Here is a 10,967-nt window from a genome sequence, read left to right as displayed (position 1 = left end):
GAAGTGCTGATGCATAGGAGCACATGTACCCCAATGTTCATAGCGGCATTTTCTACAATAGCCAAATCATGGAAAGAGCCTAAATGTCCATCACCTGATGAGTGGATCAAGAAGATGTGGTCTATATATACAATGGAGTACTATATGGCAATGAGAAAGAATGACATGGCCATTTGTAGGAAAGTGGATGGACCTTGAGGGTGTCATGCTAAGCAAAATAAGTCAGGCAGAAAAGGACAGATACCATATGTTTGCATTCATAGGTCTAACAGGAGACCTGGCAGGGGACCATGGGGAGAGGAAGGGGGAAAGAGAGCAGGGAAGAGTGAGGGACACAGATCAAGGGAGACTACTGAATACTGAAGACCAACCATGGACTGAAAGGGGAGGGGGAGGGAGGGAGGGGGTGATGGTCATGGTGGGGGGCACTTGTGGGGAGAAGCACTGGGTGTTATATGGAAACCAATTTGACAATAAACTGTTATAAAATAAATAAATAAATAAATAAATAAGTAAACATTTTCAAAAAACTTCTAAAATACTCAATTTAACATTTTTCAAGCCTGTTTCCAAATATGCCCAAATGTGGGGAAAATCTTTCTTAAGGTTACCAAGAGCAAGAAGGCAAAGTCTGAAAGGAGTCTTTTACAGTCCTCTCTTACTCCATTTTGGCTTTATCAGAGCAAGCCAGGCTGTACTTTACTGTAGTGCTTTGTTTTCACTCAGCACACAGGCAGGGGTCTGTGAACAGATGCATCTGAAGATAACAACGGGCATGTTATTTGGGGGACAGTGAAGCTGGAGAACCCCCACTTACATACTAGAAGTAGAGATGGGTGGGGTCGCAGATCATAAGGGGGTTGTCTGGTGAGAGGCGTTTCTAAAAAGAAGACCCAATCAATCTCTGAAGATCTCCCTTGTGGACAAAGGGGCAAATTGGTACTGTGTGGCCCTTGAGGACCAAGGAAGGACCAAAAGGGAAACAGGATTTAGTTCTCATTACCAGGTGCCTCGGGAAGTAGTAAAACCCTGACCACTAACAAACACTAGATGGCTACGGTTAGAAAGCCGTAGAAAAGGCGCTTGTGGTGTGTTGACGCCAGAACCAGATCAGAGAATCTGTGTAGTACGTATTGACTCAGGGAAAGGTAGGGCAATAAAAAGATATTTCCCCATGATAGGAAGTTTTCTGGTATCAGCATTTTGAGTTCCCAGCCAAGGCTCATTCTGAAAAGGTCAGAACCCATAAGCAAGGTCACTTTCTGAGGATAGGGATTTAACTTATTTGTTCTTGTGCTCCTCTCTGGAGAGTGGCACAACGTTTAATCAATGAATGAATGGAATGAATGAATAATGACCTACTCTATAAGGAAGCGGATGAAGTGTATAATGCAAGCAGAGGGGACAAGCAGAGGTGTAGTGGGAATAGGTTAGGTAAGTATGTTGGGACACGATTAAGGAGGATGCTAAGTGCCAGACAGAATTTTCACCTATTATGACAAACTAGCACACGCCCTAGCCAAAGTGTAGGAAATGGTTAGCTCATACTCCCAAATCTCCCAATGCACACTCACCTATCTTTCTACTCCCACCCTGAATCTCTCCTATCTCACACTCTGAACTTCCCAAGGCCACACTCCAAACACCTTCTAGCTCAGGATAGTTGTGAAGTATTTCTACAGAGTCTTTTCAAGACCTAATCCTTGCTAGAACCAAATGATCAACAGCATCGGTGGGCCCATACAATCTCTCTAAGGCTGTGGCAAAGACAGCAAACATCACTAAAGACTGATGTTTCCCTCCCAGGATGTAAATTTGCTGCTACAAAGCAGTTTCTCTATGAGGGACAGTATTTCCCAGTTTCTCTTTCACCTAGGAGGGGACTACGTGACTAATATTCACCAATGAGATAATAAAATCAATATGTCTCACTTCTGTATTGTTATGGTTAAGAAGTAGGCATGTCTTCTCCATGATCTCTTTAATCATCAACCAGCTGCATGGAGAGGCCCTAGCAGAGGGAAAAGCTCAACATCAAAAGAGCCTGAGAGGCTGTCACAGATGCCTGCATTGGACTCTGCTACGAATGGTAAATAAATGTTGTTTGGGTGAAGCCATTGAAAATTTGAAGTTGTTTATTGAGTTGGATTATCCCAATTCATAGAGAAACCCAGCTGGACTCATTTAGAGCCCCTGAAATGGACTTACAATCAAGGACCTAGAAGTGCCCGGTACAAAGATAGAGCTTAGTAAACACTTGGTGCATATATAAATCAAAATTCTCTGCATCCTCAACACTTTGACAGAGTCTCAAGTGAGTGTCGTCCATTCACCTCTGATAGACACAGCCTCAAATTAGATCCTAACTTTAGAGAAGGGCATGTGAGGGAAGGCAAGTGTAAATGGGCACAGATACAGGAATCTGAGGCACAAAATTTTCCAACAACAATTTTGCAATGGTTTTTGGTTCTTCCTGGAACACCCTCCTTTTGCCAGCAATTCTAGCTGCCTCGCTGACCTCATTGCTGCCAGCTGCAAAGCCTATTTCATTCCACATTTAGTGATAGCCTCTTCATGCCAAGTGCTGAGGATATATCGATAGCTAAGACATGGCTCCCCAAGGAAAATGCAGATGAGATGGGTGCATGAGCATAAAAGCTCTAGAGAGGCTGAGTACTGCTGAGTTGTGATGAGGAGCTGAAAATAGTATTGCTCCTACCCTAAGAATAACAAAAAGTCAGCCAAACTCCAAAATTATAACTTTTCTTGAATCCATGAAAGAGCTGAGGTTTCAAAACAATAAAGTAGCCTGAGATCGGAGAAAACACCGGGTCTTCAGAGAAGAGCCCATATGGGCACTAGTTCATCTGTGACAGAGTATGGGAGGAAGACGTACCAGGTGTAAGAAGAATTCAGCTAAAATTTTAAATAAATCACTGGAGCTTTTGTGTGGGCTAGCATGGGAGTTGCAGGTGTGTTCGAAACCACAGAAACAAGAAGAGTTCACACATATTCGTAGATTTTTCTCTCAGATCCTCCACCAGATGTTCTGAAGAAAGATGGGGGGGGGCAGGTGGGACAAAAGGAGAAAGTTCCCTCACTGGTGCAATCATGAAGGTAGGAACAGCTGATGCTACAGGAAAAAACATAAAGCCCTGTCCAGAACCTTCTTCCCTGTGGTCTTAAGCCACTAGGGGAAGGGCAAATCCTGTCACCCCAGGGAACCCATTGTAACTGGGGAAAGGGTACAAGATGAAAACCTCTACTTCTGAGGAAGGGCAGGAAACCATTGAGGGTCCAGATGATTAGAGGTCTTCTGCCCCCATGGGAGGAGGACAGGAAGCTCTCTTAGAACAGAAACAGCCTAAAATACATAGAGTTTGGCTGCCACAGGGAAGAGGGGCCAGATTACTGAGAAAACTTGAATGCCAAAATCAAGGGACACATAGAACCTGCCTGAGACTGAGGCTCAATCAGGACAACTAAAAACACCCTGCCCCACCACCAGTCTCCTGTCTGGGCTAAGAGGCACCGAATAATCAGCAATAGCAGTTTACTGTTGGGGGCCAGGGAGCAAGAGCATGAAGAAAGATTATAATAAATATAATCTACCTTCATATTTACTTGTCCTGCACAGGATACCCAGCATTTACTCAAAGATTGTGAAACAAAAACAACAAACTGTCAAGAAACAAAGCAATCAACAGAACCAGATTCCAAGTTACTCAGATGTTGAACCTAATAGACAAGGGATTTAAAATAACTACAACTGATAAGTTAGAGAGTCTAATGGAATAAGTGAACAATATGCATGAAAAAGTGGGGAATTTCAGCAAAGAGATGGAAATCTAGGGAAGAATCAGTTGGAAATACTATAAATAAACAACAAGAACGCCTTTAACAGCTCATCGATAGACTAGACATAGCCAAGGAAAGAATCCGTGAACTTGAACGGAGTCCAATAGAAAGTACCCTGACTGAAACAGAAACAGACAAGAAAGAAGGAAGAAGTTAGAAGAATGCATCTAAGAGCTGAGTGGCAATATCAAATGATCTTTTACATGAGTAATTGGAGTCTCAGGAGAAGGGAAAAATAATAGGGCAGGAGAAATATTTGAGGAAATAACGAAAAAAATTCCAAAAAAGAAATACATCCAACCACACATGCACGAATCTTCAAGAACCTCAGGCAGAACAAATATGAGTCTTCCAAACACCTAACTTTATCCAGTCTTATCATGCAGGTCAACTTGTAATGAATTCTCTCGGCTTTTGTTTGTCTTAAAAAGTCTTTTTTTCACCTTCATTTCTGAAAGATTTTTTTCACACTAGGTATAGAATTCTGAATGCATGGTTTGGTTTCAGCATGTTAAAGATGCCCCCCATTGTCTTCTGTCCTACACAGTGTCTTGTGAGTGACTGGCTGTAATTCTTACCTTTGTTCCCTTGTATTTAATATCTCTGTTTTCTTGCTTCCTTCAATATTTTCTCTTTATCTTTGGCTTTCAGTAGCAGGGAGTAGGGAAGAATATAGTGAATTTTTTCCCATCAGTGCCTTATATTACAAATGCTATAAATTCATTAAATATTGTCTTTCAAACTACAGAGAAATTGACAGACAAAACATGGATGGAGTCAGTAATGCATTCACAGCCACAGCTCACAGCAAGAATCAGGGGTGTGTGTGTGCGTGTGTGTGTGTGTGTGTGTGTGTGTGTGTAGGAAATCCAGATATCTCAGTTCTAAATCAGGCACTCAAATCTTTTCTGAAAACACAGATGGTTAAATCAAAGGATATATGTGTCTCCGTCAGGGAAATAGGGTCAGGAGGGTGATAAGATAATCACAATGCATTAAGAAACATACTTAATTGAGAAATCAATAAAGGATCCTCATGCTGGTATTGTTGGATGTGGGGGTGGCTATCCAAATTCAAGTAAGCAGTACAAAGATCGTCAGCTAGCTGCAGATCATACATCTTATTTATGGTCTGATGTTCTCAGAATATAGCAGAGTATGTGCTACTGAATATTAAACACCAGGAACAATTAAGGTGGTACAAAGCAAGCCTGCTTCTAAGTTTATACTCTTTTGGCCACCAGCCCAAGTAGTTAAGAACAGGAATGACTTCTCTCAGTTGGATTGGGATGCTAAAAAGAAGGGGGTTTTGATAGGGATCACATTCTTGTCATAACAAATTGGGTCCAGGATGGCTTGGTTTCAGAGCACCTCACATTTTTCTTTTAAGGCTTTCCATCTCTGGGTAGTCCATCTCCTTTGGAACCAGAGACCATCAGGAACTCTGAATTTTCCTGTTTATAGACCATCAAGACTCAAAGGCAGTGTGTGGGTAAGGGGCACTAAAAACTTCTCCTCTGCCTGTTTTAATTTCAGGTCAGTGGACATCACCTGTGTAACAGAGAAAGGAACAAAGAGGAGGGCATTAATATTAACACATTAAATTTTCACATAACAACTTCATAGGTCAGTGGTTCTTATAGTTCAGTAAGAACATACCCCCCAAATGGGCAAAGGATACGAGTCCACAGAAAAATAAGAACAGATGACCAATAAATACATGAAAACATTTTCAACCTCACTCTTAAATAAGGAAATACAAGTTTAAACAACCCAACACTATTTTTCACTTTTCTGATTGGCAAAGTTGGGAAAGTTTCATATTACCCAGTGTTGACAAAGCTAGGGGTGAAATAGACCTTAGAGTCAGAAATTCTCAGTGGGAGTTTGAACTTATGCAATCTTTTGAGACAGCAATTTTATTTATATCACAATTATTAAAACAAATTGCCATTTGTAGTGCATAGGTGATTCAGGAGGTTGAATATCTGATTCTTAACTTCAGCGCAAGTTGGGCTCTGCACTGACAGCATGGAGTCCGCTTAAGATTCTCTCTCCCTCTCTCTCTACCTCTTCCCCACTCCCTCTCTCTTTCTCTCTCAGAATAAATAAACTTGAAAAAAAAATTGCCATTTGACTTATCAATTTCACTCTTACATAGTTACCCAATGAATACACATCTGTAGAGTCCAAAGATTCATGGAAATAGCTATACATAAATATCCACGAATGTGTGTACTGTGGATATTCATTACACATACAAATCTACTGAATCTGTTTCCAAATTGCCAGAATGGCAATAAAAGGAGGCTCCAGCTCTAGGTCAGGACCAAGTACCTCCAGCCTAGCAGCGCCAGCCTTGTGTGAATAGGGACACGGTGCTTTGGTGAAAAACTCTCTCCAGGATGGCGGGAGGAGGCAAAAGAGAGATTCTACTTCCTGTGTTCTGGAGATTCTCTTTTCTCAAGGGTAGCTCCATCAGAGCCCAACAGGAAAGACAACAGCAAAGGGCAATGCGACTTCAGGGCAAGGCAAAGAATTATGAGTCAAATGGCCTCTAGCAAACAGGAAATCCCACCTTCCAACCCAGCAGATTTTGTTTGAGAAACCAAATGGAAACGCAGAAGCTTTGCCAGCTTCCTTGCCTGCCTTTTCGGGGAAGGGATGGGAGAGGACAGGAGAGCTTTGACAAGTGCCTTGGGATGCTTTAAAACTTAATTAAATCAGCACCGAAAAACCCAAGTACCCAAAGGCGGTCTCTCCAAAATAGATCAATTCTCACAGCTAAATTCTCAAGTTGTAGCTTTGATTTAACGGAAATTTTAGCCTTAGGGAAAATTAATTTTAAATAATTGCTAAAAAGTTCTTTCCGTTGTTTTTTTTTTTTCTCTGTTCGCTGTATATTTACTAAGGACTTTTTTTTTATTTCTAATGTTTATTTTTGAGAGAGAGAGAAAGAGAAAGAGAAGGAAAACACAGGTGGGGGAGGGGCAGAGAGAGGGAGACAGAATCCGCGAAGCAGGCTCCAGGCAGTCAGCACAGAGCCCAACACGGGGCTTGGACTCATGAACTGCAAGATCATGACCTGAGCTGAAGTCAGACGCTTAGCTGACTGAGCCGCCCAGGTGCCCCCATTTTGAGATTTTTAAAGACAAAACCCAACCCAACTTGACAACAGTATTTGCTACACACACACACCAGAGAGCTGATTTCCTTCTTTCACAGCAAGAGAAAGGAGACCAATACACCTAATGGAAAATGAGCACAGGAAATGCAAGTGAATTCACAGAAAACAGAAGTCACAAGGCTTTTAAACAGGAGAAGAATTCAACGTTTCGTGTGCCCATGAGGCCACACGACGGGACCCCAAGTGGCCGTGTGACAGAGCGAGGCACGTCTCTCCCAGAAACCATGCCCAAGAAGCAGAGCTACAGGAGTAGAAACAGGCAGAAAGCACAGAACATGATTTTTTTTTCTGTCCTTGATGGAATGTATTAAATAAGCAAACACCCCAACAAGGAAAACAAGTACTACAATGTAAAAATATTAAGAAAAGAAAACCCTCTCACATGCATAAATGAAAGATGGCACACAAAGAACTCACATCTTTTCAAGCTTCAATAGTAAATATTCTGCTACTATGTATTAAATACTGCATGGTTTGCCCAAGCTAAGATGAAACCACATCATGAATCAATTAGCATTTTGCATTTTCTTTCATTATCTACTCAAGATCATGTTAACTTCTTTTCCAGCTAAGTAGTAAGTTCTTGCTCCAAATTTAAAAAAAACAAACTAAAGTCTTTTGGGAGCTCTTCACTTGTAAGCTAAATATTAGGCATCTCCAACATCTCATGATCCCACCTGGAGATCAAATGAGTCAGGAAATGAAACAAATTACTCTCCTGAAGAGAATAATAGGTACATTTCTGGCCTTCAGACTGTAACTACACATACAAACCGGCTAGGGAGGACTGGCTAGATGTGTAGACAAGCAGCAAATTATCGACTGGACCAGATGTCTATTATTCAATGATATATTTTCCCCTCATTTTCTGGCTTGCACAGTCCTGAGCTCAACATTGTACATGAACTCAGAGCCCAACATGCATCTTTATATTCCTATAATAAGTCCCAATTGATTTCTTCCACAGAAGAAAGTCCAGTACTGTTAACTTCCACGAATCTGGGTGTAGTACCAAGAGACGAGCAGTATAGCTGAGAATTTGAGTTTTGAAACCAGACGGGCCTGGGTTCAAGTCCTTCTTCTGCATGAATTAGCCGCTGTGGCCTTGGACACGTCATTTCACCTCCTTGAATCTTGGTCACTTCACTTATTAAATGAGTAATATCCATCTTGCAAGCGCCTAATAATAAGGGCTTGAATTAAATGAAATCATGCAGCTTCGAGCAATCGTCAAAGTTTCCAAAATGTAATAAGGACTCAGCCAGCGTTCACTGTCAGTGTAATCAGAGGAATACCTTACTGCTGCTGATCACTCCTGGGAGAGTTGCTTTTGTCTCTGTAAAACAAGGCAGCCTTCCTAGATCATAGGCAAGAGCCCCTCAGACCTGACCTCTGAGGGGTTACGGCTAAGGCCCTGGTGGGATCACTTAACTAAATAATCCTACTTCCCTAGTCTTGATTTTCATGGTAGAGAGTTCCTGCTGGGGCATTTAGGGTGAGAACACCAAAGACTTGCTCTCTCCATTTGAGCTGACCTGGAGATATAGTGAGGTCCCCATCAGTAATGGCATCCAAGGAAAAGCTAGCCAGCCACTTGCTGGGAATGGGATAGAACAGATTCAAATGTCAACAGAGGTCAAACTACATGAAGTTTGGGGTCACTTCCAACTCAAAGCTCCCATCATCCCAAAAAGTATCGAAGTCTTATGCTTTAAACTCTTGTGGAAATTGGGCTTTGCTGTTAGAAACGTGGTTACCTACAAAAGCTGTGAGTCAGTCAGTATGTTATGTATCTATTTGTCCATCCAGACCAGGGAAACATTTCTACTGACCGAAAGCAAATCTGAGTCTTACAGCCAGGAAGCTGGTGACTGGGTCAGACGCTTTCCCAAAGGACCCGTTGCCTGTCACTGGTGCGCCCAGCCGCCTCACTCAGGAATTCAGAATGGAATTCCGGGCCAAGCCCAGGACATTGGGAAAGAGCCAGCAGCCCAATTTGGTAGTGAGAAGCCGAATGAGGCAGTGGGATGCTGGGGGGAAAGCTACAGGGGATCTGGGAGTTTGTCCACAAGACTGATTCCCTCTCCTCGGAAATGCTAATGAAATTTGGACTTCCTCATTTTATCACTTAATGTAATTTCTCATAAAAAATTGGGCACTGAGTCTTGGGAGACAAGGAGGAAAAGCCACTGACATCACCAGTGGGAACAAGCCAAGCCTCATCTGTTGTGCCAGCAGTGAGTCCTCAGCTCTGGCGTTAGCCATGCCATCACATTTCCCTTTATCCACGGTGCCCTCGGGGAACATCTCCGTGACTCTGGGGTTTGGTACTTGACCCTCCCAGGCTGCTTCCATGCAGCTGTTCTTTGACTCTCATCCCTCCTCCAAGCACTTTGAAAAATGCCGTTGATGAATTCTTACTGTAAGTGCTTGCCAACATCACCTCTTTCTACTGATGAGGAAGGAGCACCGGGAGGGTGAGGTGACTTGTCCAGGGAAGCACAAGTGTCTTCCTAGCTGACATCACTGGCATTTTGAATACTGGGCAGAAACAGCAGAATAAATACTTCTTTGGAATTGACAGTCCTGGATTCAAATCTTACTTATTAACTGTGTGATCTTAGATTACTTCATCTCTCTGTGCCTCAGATTCCCTAATTATTACATGGGTATAAAAACAGAGACCAATTCATAATATTGCTGGGAGGATTGAAATGAGTTAATGATGTGCAGAGCTTAGGACAGTGCCTGAGAACCATAAGCATTGGGGAATAAGCTCTTACTATCATAGGCACCCATGTCACTCAGATGCCCTGGGTACTGGCAGAGAAAAGAGTAGCTTCTTAGGTGGAAAGGGCAAAGAGTTCTGCCCCAAAGAGGTGCCGTCCAAGACCAGCTTTCTGCTTCACCATCCTAGGGATGCCCATCATCCAGGCTGGCTGCTCCCCGACCCTCAGTGCCACTCCCTGCTCCCAATCAGACTTCGGTAGGGTGGCTGAGGTCCAGCATCTGCCCAGATGGGGATGTTTCAAGGCAGACAGGAAAGCAAGAGAAGATGAAGGTGGGGGCTTAGAGCTGCTGATCCCCTGGGAGAAGCAGTGCAAAGGCTTCCTGTACTGCTTCCCCTCCCAACAAATGCCCTTGGCGTCTCTAGACGCTACTTCTGCCAAGAGCCAGCCTTGGTCTGGGTTATACATTTTCTTCTGAAAAATGACTTAAGCACAGCCTTTCCAGGGATTAAGAATGGCCACTGGGGACAGCCGGCAGCCCAGAAAACATTGTGCATCTTCCCTGCTCTGTGCTCCTGAAGGTAAGGTCTCTGCCTCCTCTGAGAGATGACAAGAACTTCATCTAAAATTGTCGTCTTCTTCTTCTTCTTCTTCTTCTTCTTCTTCTTCTTCTTCTTCTTGCTATCTGCAGCCTTCCTGAATGCCGATGGGCTCACTGGGCCAGCTGGGCTCCCAGTGCTGAGCGCCAGGGCTCACCTCAACATTAACTGGTATTGGGCATGGCCCAGACATTGCACTGATATGATGTAGGGAGGTGGCAGAGAGAGGTGAGATGGGTATGGGGCAAGTTTCCTGTTTTCAGAGGTCACGCTTCTGAGCTGATCAGACCAGCTGGGCAGTGAGTGGGGGGCATACATCACTTCTAACTGCAGAGAGCCCAGAAGGTCTTGCAGAGAAAGTGGAATTTGGGCTGGGCAGAATTCGGATGTGTTGGTATAGAGTGGAAAGGATCTCCCAGTTGCCTGGCACAGGGGCAACAATGTGTGGGGAAGAAGGACATGGTCCAGCTTGGCCGGAGCATAGGTGCCTGAAGGGACTTTGTGAGAGGGGGTACTCAGTCAGCGGCAGAGCCCAAATGCCTAGTGTCTAAACCATGGGCTCTCCAGGAGGTCATAGGGAGAAGCCGGAAAAAT

The sequence above is a fragment of the Suricata suricatta genome, chromosome 5 (genome assembly GCF_006229205.1).
Source record: "Suricata suricatta isolate VVHF042 chromosome 5, meerkat_22Aug2017_6uvM2_HiC, whole genome shotgun sequence".
Taxonomy (NCBI): domain Eukaryota; kingdom Metazoa; phylum Chordata; class Mammalia; order Carnivora; family Herpestidae; genus Suricata; species Suricata suricatta.
The sequence above is the reverse complement of the archived record's forward strand: the minus strand, read 5'-3'. Positions refer to the sequence as shown.